General features: G+C 37.1%; 1 pseudogene; it reads right to left on the reverse strand.

Annotated features, from left to right (window-relative positions):
* Positions 1 to 9,231: 9,231 nt before the first annotated feature.
* LOC136968527 (flavin-containing monooxygenase 5-like) lies at positions 9,232 to 12,917 on the reverse strand (annotated as a pseudogene).
* Positions 12,918 to 13,173: the final 256 nt, after the last annotated feature.

The raw sequence follows: 13,173 nt of genomic DNA on the forward strand, positions 1-13,173 counted from the left end.
CACTTTGAAACTGCACAAATAATTACTAAAATTGTAAAACTAAATATAATATAATAATAGATTCTAAAACATATATGTTAAAATAAAGCAACTAGAATCGTTTCATTGACTGGTAGTGAAGGATAAGCACGACAGTGAAACTCGCAAGAAGAGAAATCTTCGTAAGACAGAAACTTGTAAAAGCGGAAAATAATGCGCTTGCTAAAAAAATCCTATTAGTGTCCACGGGGGGAAGAGTACAAAAAATCTCCGAAAACTCGAAGCTATTTCGGTATTATCATCTAATTTTTCTCGACAAGCACCGCGAAATTGTCAGATTGGTTTGGCAGTTTTCATCGAGAAATGAGTCTTTTTAATCATTCGGTAAAAATTTTTAATGCTAAGTTTTCCTGTTGTAAATTCCTAACTTAGATCTCGCGACTTACATACGTACTCAGATCCCGCACCAATTTAATATCATTTTGAAGTCGTCACCATTTGATACAGGTCCGTAAGTACAACAAATACAATGGAACCTGGGACCGTATTGTGGTCATCTTCTCTCGTCATAAGCCGGTCGCTAATTGGCTAATCATTTGTTTACGTCTCGTCTTTTGCCTGGATTTCGTTATATTCAATATGGACGACTGGTCGCTACTCGCGCTGTACGATCGTATTAGAAAACGTTCTCTATCTCGGGAAAGAATATTTCGAGAGAAAAAATGCTTCAGATTTTTTCCAGCGCCAACTCGGAAACGCCACCGATTCCATTTTTTAATTATCCTACATCAATTACCGAACTATCGAATACGATGTTAATCTTATTTAGATAGTTAAGGAGAAATTAAATGGGAATATTTCGAAAAATAGCCGAGTAGGCACGCGCGTAGGTTAGTAACATTTTTATTTGTTAAGAAACAAATTGACATTACAATCTGTAAAAACGTTACGAAACAAAAAACAACTTGGTCAAAATTACGATCGCCACGTGATCAGTAATTACGTACTCCGCATTTTCGAAAATTTCACAATTTCGTGGGTTAAAATTCTACACCGTGTTGCGCGGGCAGATAACTCGAACAACCTAGCCGAATCGTGACGTCATCAACGAAGACGAGACGGTTAACCGGAAATCGCGTTTACTCGAAGTCATTGTTGCGGTCGCGAACTTATTATTGTAAAAACGGTCGCGGACTAATTACTGTAAAGCGGTAAAAAGGCCGGAGGGAGTGTAGGAGGACAGTAACCGGTCGTTGTTAAAGTCAGCGCTTCAGCGTCGCTGCTTCAGCACTGCTGTATGACGTAAAACACGTGGTTTAACAACACGACTGCTGCTATAGGCCTAATAATAAAATCTTATAACAGATGATGCAGACTACCATTTTGGCTTCGAGCGTAAGTTTCCAAGTTTTCATCTCTTAAATGTTCGCTGTAAATAAAATCATTAAAATGATGCAATGGAGTTAGTGACAGACAACGACACTCGTGGCATTACGGAGTTCTAATTACGACGTATTAAAAGGTGAAAAAGTGCACCTTACATTAGAGTAAATAAGATATATTTTTATTGGCTGCCTGTAATAGGGTGTGATGTGAAAATGTTTATCAGTTTGAGTCGACACGTAGACAGGCAGACTTGTACGTGTCGACTCGTTTGGTAGACACGGCTGTGCCAGTATATTTTGTCTTTAGTTGCTTTATAGGCTAATTTATACGAGTAATATTTTACACGTTAATTAATGGTTAATCTTGTAACAATAAATTTTGAAATTTTCTTCGTTATTTTGGATTTTTTGGAATTTCTGAGATTCGACTCTCGCACAGGTTATCGTCACCTCGCAACGCTTGTAAGCATAATTTTGAATTTCGAGGCGTTTTACCTTGTTTTGGCCAGGACAACGCGCGCTTTACAGTTGATATACAAGTTAGATTTGTAAGATTTCGAATCGTAATAAACGTGTGAAAATTTCGGCAACGAGTTTCGACGAAAAACACTAATGAGTGAGACACGTAGTACAAAGTTAAAGTTGTGTGTAATATCGTATCACGAAATTTCGTTTCAAAAACTTTTATATTATTGTAAAGCGGCAAAACGCTTCGTTTTGTGGGCGTAGATGACAAGTCACTATCCCCGTAACATATACAAGTAACTACATTCGACGGTACACTATTAGTCTACCGTCAACACCAGAGCTGCGCAAACTATTTTCATTTCCGACTTCCCATCTTGTGTAAAATTTTGTCGCGACTCCTGGATAGGGGCACAGCTTACTGCGCAGTGACTATACTCTTACACTGCGAGCTAAATTTGCGTGTTTCTGTTGCCGCAACATTATCGGTATCGCTATGTCTGTTTGCCAGTCGGTTGCCGAAGTATACGTGATAGATAGTACTGTAATACACATAATTGTTTTTGTAAAAAAATACTGTACAGTCAAACCTGTTTTTATGCGGGGGATAGGGACCGCATTAAAAAAAATCTCACGAAACTTCACGAATGGCTGTAAATATTAGTTTTCGCAACACAATTAAAAAAATAATTTTTTTATGCGGTCAACAGGGACCGCATAAAAAAAGTCTCACATAGAAAATAACTCAAAACCGTACGAAATAGAATTTATTGACAACAGATGTCAGCACTTGACTGCATCGTCTGGTCTATCGTCTGTTTTACATATTTTTGTCCAGGTGGTGTTTTGTTGACTTAAAAAGTAAATTATTTCATTTTTCGCATATTCGTGCAATAATATTACTATAATAAGTGCATTTATGCTATAATAAGTTTATTTAGCTATAATAAGTCAACGTGAGACATGACGAATCGCACGAGACTAGTCGCCAACTATACCGCACAAATTAAAAATTCGCATTAAAAAAATCGCACAAATAAAAATCGCGCATAAAAACAGGTTTGACTGTATAGTTTTTTTTATAAATAATATAATTTCATTTCACTATTTTACTGATACCCGATACTTGTTCAAGAAAATTATTGTATTTTCTATTGTCAAATAAATTTCTTCGGGGTCGCCAAACCCACGATTTGCGCATCTGTGGTCTACACGACGAAAAATATTTTTATCTAACAAAAGGTTTTTAAACATTCTTTCTCCGTGTCTAGACACAATTAGAAATGAATGTAGACTAAAAATGCCCAACTTCGATAAATACCGAATCTTTAAACAGTTAGCCTAATATGAAATTTAACAAGTTTTATTAAATGTACAAATTTATGTACGGTACAATCATGAAAATTCCATGTACAATTTTAATTGTTGAAGTAATTACAATTCTGCTTTGGACACATATCGACTGCAACGTGTGATTTTGGTTAAAGTAAAACGTTTCGTGTATTCTTGTGACCGATATCCGTTATTTTGTAGCGAAATTCGATCGAAATACAGTCTGTATAGGCCTATTATAAGTTGTCTCGACCAGTTATTGTCGTTTAAACGCAGTCTTTAATTAAACTCGCGAACACTGTTTAACGTTTCGTTGTTCTACGCACTTTAACCGAAGTGGAAGAACGAATCTCGAACGCTATCGAAGTATCCGTCCGTAAATTGGGATGGAAAGTCGAGTGCAGTTGATTAAGTCGTAGTCGGGTGAAAGATCACTTCCGGATGGTCGTGTCACATTCGGTGTTAAGTCGAAATCCGTGCAAGAAGGCCTGGACAGAGAAAAGGTTTATGTTTTCCAGCAGCAAAACCACCTTTTCCACCAAAGCCTTTTACGTTCGACGGATTCTTCCGCCATTTCTTCGGACGCCTTTCTGTCCAGTCCCGTCTCACCCCACCGTGTCTCCATCGTCCATTCCGGAACCTCGGGGTATCGTCGCTCCAGATATTGGACGAGAGACGAGGCGCCGTCGTCCGAAGTTACGACAACCGCGGGTTTGACGTCGGCGTCAGATGTATGTGACTCCTCCGCATCTTTCGGGAGCACCCGTATTACACCGGGCCAAGACCAGGCCCATCCTCGGGCTCGGCACGGCCCGAGGTGTGCCACTTCTTCAATTCTCTGAAATTGTCCATTTTGCAAAGGAAAATCGGCCAATGTTGTGAAAATACAACTTGCATTAATTAAGAAATATTCCTATTGTAATCTGAATTGTAAATTTCTAATGCAAAAATGATTGTTTTAATTCCTTGAATATTATAATAAAATCTCTATTTATTACATATAACAATTTTAATCTTTTCGACCAATTTTTAATGTTCGATAGAGAAATCAGTTTATTAAAAAATTGTACTATTCTGTTGACTGCCGTAACACGTAACACAAAACGCGTGAGAAAATAGAGGAAACGAAACGACCAATGGACTCGGATTACTCTAATTAATTAAGATTTAGACGGGATATTAATGTCTATACGGGTATATAATGTATGTAATATATAAACTATTGCGGGGAATAAGAGATTTAAAGTAGGCTATTCATTTTCATTTTTCTTTAACAATTCTATTGGAAAATAAACAACGAAAAGATGCGATTCTTCTGAAGGAAACCGATCGATTCGTATCGAAAACCACCGCCGCTAATTGTGATATTTTGCTTATCAAAGTTAACAAGTATTTAAATCAAAAGATCATAGTCTAAACTTAATCGCTGCAAATGAAGCGAAACTCGAAAAAGCACTCGCATTGAATAATCCATCGAGTCGACAATAGATTCTCACTCAACAACGAGAAAATTTTATTGTTGCCTAGCGACTGAATTTAATGTTAAAAAATTGGATTTTGCAGCCAATTTCGTGATTTCCGTGCCTTTATTTGTAAAAAAAGTGAATTTGACTGGTCATTACACGAGTTGGTCTCGAGCCTTTTATTTGTCCTCACGACACCAGCTTCTATAATGAATTCGCACAGAGTTGGGATATGCTCGAACACTACGGGCTGTCCATAAATTATGTGCCCAATTTTCTCGAAATTTTTACTCGCCCTTCCCTTCTCGTCCCAGTCTGTCCACGTTTCCGTAACCCTCTCCCCTCTTTAGACGTTCAACAAACCTTTATCACTATGAATGATATAGCATATATCATTGCAATGGATGCTATAAGTAGAAACAAAATATACAAGAATTTTCGAAATAGGTATAATAAACTGTGTAAAATTTAATGTTTGTTAATGTTTTGTAAGATCGAATGTAATGGTTAATAAGCGCTTACGTGTTAAAAGTTATATGGACAGTATTTGATTAATTTATCTTAGGTGCGTTCCATAAATATACATCTACTTTGAAACAATAGTAAGAAATCGTGAATAAAAATTTCTTAATGCCCGATGTGACACGCTCGAGCGAAAATTAAATTAAATGCACGATTAGGCACTGATTTCAGTAAAGTTTGCAGGCGAGTTTTTAATTTCTTTCTATTTAACATTCTTCAGTTCCTATACTTTTTAGTATCGCTTGCCTCTTGCATACACGGCTCTAGCAAGTATTTCTCACAAATTCTCAATGGGGTTGAGATCGGGACTGCGAGGTAGCCGGTCCAAAATCACCGATTCAGTATTCAAAAACTATTCATAAATGTAATACTTGGCGTTGTGTATTGAGGCATTGTCCTGTTGGTAGATCCATCTCGGGCTTCCTATTTTCTCTGCAAATGGTAAGAGATGTTTACATTCACTCTGCCCTGTACGAATGCCACATTAGACTTTCCATTCCATCTGAATCGGTGGCGTGCCGTCCTCGGAAGCGGTGGAAGCGCCGCTTTTCTTGTATTTTCTAAAATATAAATTTTCATATTTTAACGTAGTTTGAATTAATTAAAATTAATATTTTATTATAATTGCATTATGTATCTTATTACAAATTTCTATACTACGCGTGAAAAAAACGATAAGATCGCTATTGTATATTCGAATATCAGTGGCGGAATGGAAGCGCCGTATCGTCGAAACCGGGTCAGCTTCCAAGCAGCCAGATTATACACATTGGCGCATGCGCTTTACAGAGCACCAACCTCACCCGGTTTAGCTGGTGGAAGCTACACACGTATAACGCTTCCAATGTTTCTATCTAGGACCGGCTCTGGGCTGTTAGCCGCCTGCCTGCTAGATATTCGGCCACCCTCGCCCGATTACGTGATCGTGAGTAGACTAGATTTATAACTTAACCCGACCGATAAGAATTTACTGGTATGTTTTTATGATAGTGCTGTATAGTTGACAGGAGTTTTAAAAAAAATCCATTAAAATATTTGATATATTTATTCCGCTCTCCCATCTTATATTATTTATGGATTTTAATTTTAAACCGGTTGATATTACGATTTAGTACGTCTCATCTATAAGGGAATGCAGAAAACTCGTGTACAATTCTCGTATAATGTTAAAAAATTAACTGTTACTTTGGCGGCATCATTTACAACCAAATTTAATGAATAAGAGGAACAAGGCACAAAAAGAGCTGTAGAATTTATTTTTCTTAAATTTACGATTTATATAATCTGTTGTCATAAAAATTTTCTTTCCACTGAAAGACGTCAAAAAACGGTTAATTTAGAGAAAATTTATTAGTTTAAAAAAACATAGGTAAAAGTCGTTTGTAGTCGGACACCCATTGTTTATATCAAACTGCCGGGCAGAAACTATAAACCGCGGAAAGAAGCCGTCCTACGATCGGTGGAAGATCGAATTCGTCTTCGATTTTCACCTTTCTCGCCCTCCAGGTAGAAGTCTGGTTACGCTTAGTAACGAGGGACTAGGCGCTCGGGAAGCGTGACCGAGGGAGAACGACCAATCAAAATGGACGAAGTAAGAACAGAGATTGATATAATCTCCGACAATCGAGGTCACCTGGCACTCGGTTAACGTTCCCAATAACCAAAACGCCGTGTATTAACGCGCAAAAAAGCAGTTTCTCGTTTATTTTTCCAACCCATAACCCTGCCACTTCCGACTTCGTCCGTTGGTGTCGGCGACACGGTCTGTCTCCCCACCTGTCTTTCGGACTCGTCAACGCACTGCCCCGGGGCCACCGTCCATAGACGATGGAAGAACCTCATCGACGCCCGGGACGTCCGAACGGCCGATTGTCCTAAAGCATACTATTTTGTACATAGTGTAAGTTTATTTTACGTTAAAATAAACGGTTTTTGTTAGATACCTGTCGTCTTTGTCTCCTCCGCCACCACTCGCGTACGAACGGGCCCCAGACCATCACTGGCAAGCAATTAATCGATTACCCCTGGAAGTCGGCTTCTTACAAAAACACAGCTTCCCTATCATCAAATGTCACGGCACGCCGCTGATCCGAATGATCAGAAAACTGCCACCTTCTCGACGTTTTGAATATATTTGTTTTATGTCTTAAATTGTGGCAACGATCCACCTAGGCAATCCAAATTATACTCTTTCCATCACTCCACATAATTATCTTTTATTTTTCTTTCCAATACATCATTTCTTTAGCCCATTTTAATCTCTTCTGTTTGTGTGCATTTGTTAAGGCAGGGGTGGAATTTGTTTGACTAAAGAAATTGGCCTGAATTTTTTATAATTTGGAAATTGCCGATTCGGATATCGCATTGTCAGGGTCTTATGGAAATTTGACGTATTGGAAATGACGATGTATTATTGTCATTTTCTTTTAAAACATCTAACTTTATTCGTTACTATCGAAGGCCATTCTTTGGAGCATTATTTACTGTAAGCCTCTCCTAGACGTATAAAATAGTGATGTAACGAATAGTATATTTGGCTCAGGCCGAATACCGAATATTCGGCCAAACTATTCGACTCGATTAACGCGCGTACGAAAATTGGCGCGCAAACCTTATTACGGCAAGGACCGCGCACCCCGCTCTCTATTCGCCCGCCGTCACTACGATTTTTTCTTCCAGTAGGTCTAAATTATTTAAATTAATTAATTAAATTATAATTATTAAAGTTAATACGAGATGGAGTCTAACGTCTACCTCTAGTGCCAAATTGGTTTATAATTTATGTAATAGCCGTAAATAGCCCGATACGATTCGGCAGTTGTTGGTATTTAGATGTAAGTTATAACTTAAAAGTAATTTTATTTGTAATCGATCTTTTTAAGCACTAAAATTTTGTTTTTACTACGTATTTGTAGACCGAATAGTGCCCCAAGGATATACTTTAGTGGGGACATTTATAGTCTAGTTTCTTCCCAGTTGTGGAGCAGTTCAAATATATTATTGGGGGTTTCTATTTGTGAAGTTTTGTGATATTTTATCGCTATTGTTTTTGTCAATATTTTAAAAATTAACACGATTTCAAATGTTATCTTTTGTATATAATGAGAAATGCCGATTGTTTGCTTTATATATAAAATAAATTATATAGTAGTTACTCATCTTCTAGAAATAGATAAATAATTCTTTTAATTAAATACGATAAGTTTCGATAAAACGTTTCGTAAACCATTTTAAAATATGGTAAAAAATATTAAAATATACGCGAATATGAATATAACGTAATTAACTAAACAATAACATTAATGCCCGATACATTCTAACCTACACGCCATCGATGCCGTAAGATATCGGGCTAGATAAAGGCTAGAATATTATTTAATTACGAAATAATTTAATACTAGAGTTAGATTCTATTTCTTATTAACTTTAATAATGATAATTTAATGTTTGGCATTAATAAAAGTTACCAAAATGATTAATTTACTGCGTTTTTGAATTTTCTTACTCCTGTTTTAGGTATTCGGCCGAATAGGCCGAATACCGGGTAGTAACCGAATATTCGTTACATCACTAGTATAAAATTATCAATTATATTATGAACCGGTTCCTTCCGAGCCATAATTAGCTCTCGTGCTATGTCTATAAGTTCCTCGACACGTCTCGTGACACAACGTATAAATTAATGTTAATTAACCAATTTGAAATTATGCTGTCATTTGCAATTGGGTAAGAGCCTTCTCCAATGGCAAAAACATGTATATTAATTACATCAAATTTGATACTTAAAAAAAAAAAATGTTTGTACTGCGCCTATATTATGGGACACGAGAAAATCGAAAAGTTTACTGTATAAATTATTTATCAAATTTTAAATAATAAATGTTTGTTGGAATGTAGTTGTTACGCAATAACTATACAAACAATTAATTATTTCTTCATTTCTTACAACAGTCGTTAGAAACTTTATTTTATTGGGTGACCCACATTTAAGGAATGCTCCTTATATATATTGTTTTGTGTACTGTGTTTAACAACAGCAAATATCAGTACAACAATAACAAAAACCAAATTTACTATTATTTCTATTCGTGTACAATATCATCAATCACGTTAATTCGCTTCACATTTCAACTTCAAAAATACATTATCTTTGAAAAAAGAAAAACAATTACCACAAAAATGACTGAATACGCGAGAATCGAGTGATTTTCTACTTTCTTCGTCGCTTTGTGTCTGGTTTGCAAAGGAGCGACGACTCTTTGTGGATAGCCGAGAATGGTTTCTCGAGCTTCGCTCCACGAATGAGGACCTCGAAGTCTGTATTGATAAGGAAGACTCGGACCGGTCATCAATGCCCAAATTAACTTCGGGTCGGTGAAAAAAATCTTCGCGAAGTCGGGTTTCGCTCCGATTAACGAAGCTAATTCGTCCAAGTAATTGATGTAATCCACTTGGATGGTGTGACGTTTGGATTCGTAATAACGCTTTCCGATTGCTCTCAATTGTTTCTCGATGTCTTTTCTCATCTCCTCTTCGCTGGGAAAAGGAACCTTCTTTACTAGAACTTGAACAAACCATCTAATTTGCATTTCACCGATGGGAAAGCCGCCTCCGAAAGGCTGTATCAAAGCCACGATACCTAAGGTGGGATGTTTCAGATGCGGAGGATATACGAACTTGTATAATTCCACTCGGTTATCCGCGGTGTCTACGATCTTCTTATCCAAGAAAGGAAACTTAATTTGGTATCCGGTGGCCAGAATGACGCGGTCTACTTCGGTGACTTCGGAGTCTCCTTTAAAAAGTACTCCGTTTTCTTCGAAACGTTCGATATCGCCTTTGACCGTGACCGTACCGCTCAAAATTCTGTTTGGCAATGCGTCGTTAACCATGGGATGTTGCTGAAAAAATCTGTGTTTGGGCTTTAACTGGTAAGTTTCGTGATCGAAAGCCTTATTCAAATATCTTTCCATATACCAGCTGGACAGACTGAGAGGAACCAAATTGAACAATATATTTAGAAATCGAGTAGTGAAGATTTCGTCACCTGGTCTTCCGTTGTGCCCTACTCTACGCATTACCCAACAGCCGCTCCGTGTACTGAGGTATACCTAAAAATAAGTAATGGTAGATTATAAATCATTGAAAAATTTAAAATACAAATTATTTTCTAACAATTAACAAAGTGAAAGATGTGTTGATTTGTTTATCGCCTGTTAATTTTTCTGCGTTAAAAATAAATAGTATTTTGTTGAAGATACACAATAAAACTCGTGTAAGCCGGAATCGCGTGTTAAACTCGAATGGCGCTTTAGCTTTAATTAATTTCAATTCGGTAAATTCTGGATTTAACGCGATAGCCGGGGAAGGAGCCGAAACCACTATTGCCGAATGTCTTAAATCGAATATACTTCGAAACGTATATTAATGTCGAACATATAACGAATAGGATGTATTAAAATGTTGCTAAACGTAAACAATTATTATAATGTATATTGAATAATTTATACTCTTTGACTTATTAAAAGATGTAAGGAATACAATCGTGAATAAGATGTATACTATCGTGTTAATATTCCAGCAATTGCGATATCGACGAGGATTGTCGAATCGAAATGCATTTATCACAATAAAAACATCGAAGAGAAGTTAACGAATTTTCATTCGATCGCTCTTTAGTGTCTACTTTTAAAACGTTTGCCACGCTCGACGGTGAAGTAAGGCGAAAAGAGACGGTGTCACGATCCGTCTGGAAACAATCGAGAATTAGCATTCGTTTGCGGATTAAGAAAGAAGTGGCCGTCTTTCCGGGTCGTGACCCCGAGGAGGTCACCATCGTTGGTGAATAAAATTGAAATTTTCGATACGCGCCCAGTTCCGGTCGTGCCCGCCGGTGGCCGAATGAATTTGAATCGAATTGAAGTTCGAATTAATAAAAGTGAACTTTGAATCACAAATAAAGGAAGATTAAAAATATTGTGAATTAAAATTACAGTCGGAAGAGTCCGAGATAATAAAAATAAAAGTTCAACTAAAGTTCGAATTTATAAAAATACAGCATTATTTTCAAAACTAGAATAAAGTTCGAAGATAGTCCGGCAGCGAGTTGCGTAACTTTTCCGGTAAGAGTTAAAATTGTACGCGTAGCCATCCGTTAAGAGATTTTATTGGAAAAACTTTATATATTATTAATTATTATAAATGGAAAAAGCTTAATTTTGAGAATGGAGATGAGTCATAAAAAACTGTAAATTCTAATAACGAGAAAAACTAATTTTGATCTTATTCGAGATACCACAAGTGACTTACTTATATCTCCCCACCTCCTCGACCCCAACTATCAAAATTTAATAACATCGATCCCCCTTATACACAAACCCGCTCGCAAAACTCGAGAAATTTTTCAACAAAAGACGAGAGATTTTAAGCTTCAATTTGAGTGAAGGAAATGACGCTCCCACCCGTTAACATCCATACATACGAACCCCCCCCCCGCAATGTTTTGTATCTCTCGACGTTTCGAGGCTGCTCTAAGTCCAAAAATGTAAAAATCTTGGGAAGTCATTTTAGAACGACCGCCATCTTTTCTCGTGTCATATAAAACAGTTACGAAAGTAATTTGAATGCGATTTAAATTAATAAAGATAAAATTGGAACTTAGAAAGCTACAAAATTAAATTACCTCAATTTGCGTTAAAAATTATATTCCAAAGTGTGTCGATAAAATTGTCATATGTTTTACGTAAGATAAATCTATGTCAAAGTTTATCCAACATAAATACTCACGATCGAATGCTTGATTTTTTCTTAAGTTCGTCTTAATGCTATTCTAATGTCACTTTTTCAAAGCGCGACAGAAAGCCAGGCGAAAAATACACTTCGACATAACGAGACATTCGATTTAAGTTCGACTTTTTGAAAGTCAATTGCATTATTTCTATTACTCTCGACCGACAGTAGGCCTATAAAGAATATAAACCCGTTAATAAAGAAGATTGCTATCCGTAATACTTCGTAAACACATACACAAACAGAACGCGTATAATACGTACGTGTGCTTAAAGGTGTACGAAGCAGCTGATAAATAAGAAAAAGTAACAGAAATTATCATAACTAAAGTATAGTTCGAAAAGTTTTAAATTTGTTTACTCTTTTAGCGACTGAACTCGTCTCCACAGCTGCGTCGGTTCCAGAATTGCCCGCTCCTACCACCACAACTCTCTTTCCTTCGAATTCGTTCGGTGTTTTATAACTGTGAGTGTGAGTGATTCTTCCTCTAAACTTTTCCTGTCCGGCGAAAGTAGGGATATTCGGAAACACGTGATGGCCGGTGCATACCATAACCGCGTCTACGGTCTCTTCTCGCTCCTCTTTACTCTTCGAGTTTACACTCGCGATCGTCCATTTGCCGGTCGAATCGTAATCGTCGGCCCGAACGATCCTTTCCACTCGATGGTGGAACTTGATGTGCGGCATTAGATCGAATTTCTCTGCGTAGAGACGAATATGCTTGAACATCATGGTGTTATGCATGTAATTCGGATACTCCTTCGGAGGAGGAAAATCACTGGCCGCAGTCATTTCTTTGCTGGTATTGATGATAGTGGATTTTGCAACCGAAGCCAAACCCTCTTCGTCGCTGTCTCTGTATCTCCACAGACCTCCTATGTCATCAGCTTCTTTCGTAGCAAACTACGTCTAAACCTTCTTCTTTACAGCCTTTGATGGATCCCAAGCCACAGATACCCGCGCCTATAACAGCTACACGCATGTTTAATCCCGTATAATTCTTCTCTATTTGCTAGTATTAATTCCAGATCTCCCGACCTTTGAACGATTTTATGTAGCATGTTTAGTCTATGTTCAATTTTTTTTAATCAAAATAATAGATAAGGCGAATAAAGATCGTATCGCGTACTGTACATTACGAGAAAGATTATAGGCATATTAAATCTAAAAAAATCGCAGTACCGTATTCACAGTACTCCTTTCGTTGTAAGATTTTTAGCCTCCCTACAACTAACTGT

Source organism: Centruroides vittatus, unplaced genomic scaffold (genome assembly GCF_030686945.1).
Source record: "Centruroides vittatus isolate TY-2023 unplaced genomic scaffold, ASM3068694v2 contig_15, whole genome shotgun sequence".
Lineage (NCBI taxonomy): Eukaryota > Metazoa > Arthropoda > Arachnida > Scorpiones > Buthidae > Centruroides > Centruroides vittatus.